Source organism: Leuciscus leuciscus, assembly GCF_965113295.1.
Source record: "Leuciscus leuciscus genome assembly, chromosome: 14".
NCBI lineage: Eukaryota > Metazoa > Chordata > Actinopteri > Cypriniformes > Leuciscidae > Leuciscus > Leuciscus leuciscus.
Genome location: NC_138738.1, coordinates 855,233 through 856,778, shown reverse-complemented (window position 1 = coordinate 856,778; position 1,546 = coordinate 855,233).

Here is a 1,546-nt window from a genome sequence, read left to right as displayed (position 1 = left end):
TGCTGCATCTCAATGTCTTAAATCATATCCATACAATCCATTACACATCGATTAGAGCCGCATGGACTCGATCTGCACATGCTTGTGTTCCACTGGTGACGAGAGTAATGGAGTTATAGAAGTGCTGTGATCATAAACTACACTAAAAGCTTCTTCAATCATCATCTGTGTCCTGAAGTTCTGCTCTAACCACACTAATCGCTCTGTCTGTCTTCCTTCGTTTCACTGAAGTCTCATCAGATCATGAACACTGGACTGAGACACAACATGAGCTTTAACACAAGCTGTGTGTGTGTGTGTGTGTGTGTGTGTGTGTGTGTGTGTGCGTGCGTGCGTGAATGCGAGTGTGCGTGCGTGCGTGTGCCTGAGTGTGTGCGTGTGCGTGTGCCTGAGTGTGTGCGTGTGTGTGTGTGTGTGTGTGTGTGTGTGTGTGTGTGTGTGTGTGTGTGTGTGTGTGTATGTGCATGTGCATGTGTGTATGTGTGTACATGTGTGTGTATGAATAGTTAAGGATGATTGTAAGAGCTCGTCTCACAGCTGGGCTCCTCAGAGATGCTCTCAGTTTCTGTCTGTCAAACTTCACGCGTCTCTGAACATGTTGTGATGTTTGTAGTGTTTGGCAGTGAATCAGACCCAGCAGTCGTAAACTCATGAATAAAACACCAGAGCATTGGACTCGAATCCACTGAAGTCTTCATTCAAGAGGCCTAATCCATAATCTCATAATGCGTGTTAGATGTTATAATAAGCACAACAAACACCACTTTAAACCCCTCTGACCACGTCTGCACAGTTAGCAGTGTTTACTGGGACCAGTGAGAGGCCACTCTGAACATGTTTACATTCGCTATTAAACATCTGGCAGACGCTTTTATCCAAAGTGACTTGCATTGCATTCAAAGTAGATGTTTTATCAGTTCTTACATTCCCTGGGAATTGAACCAGTTCTCTACTGTTTGAGCTACAGGAATGAACACCCTAGCAACAACCCAGAACTCCCTAGCAACAACTTAGAACTCCTTAGCAACATCCCAGAAGTCCCTAGAAACAACCCAGAACTCCCTAGCAACAACTCAGAACTTCTTAGCAACACCCTAGCAACAACTCATAACTCCCTTGCAACACCCTAACAACAACCAAGAACTCCTTAGCAACTCCCAGCAATATCCCAGAACTCCCTGGAAACATCCTAGAAACAACCCAGAACTCCCAAGCAACAACTCAAAATTCCCTAGCAACATCCTAACAACAACCAAGAACTCCTTAGCAACTCCCAGCAATATCCCAGAAATCCCTAGCAACATCCTAACAACAATCCAGGACTCCCAAGCAACACCTCAAAACTCCCTAGCAACATCCTACTATCAACAACCCAGAACTCTCTAGCAGCACCCAAGCAATAACCTACAACTCCCTTGCAACTACCAAGCAACAACCCACACCTCCCTAGCAACAACCAAGTACTTCTTAGCAACACCCTAGTAACAACCCAGAACTCCCTAGCAGCACCCTAGCAACAACCCAGTACTTCTTAGCAACACCCTAG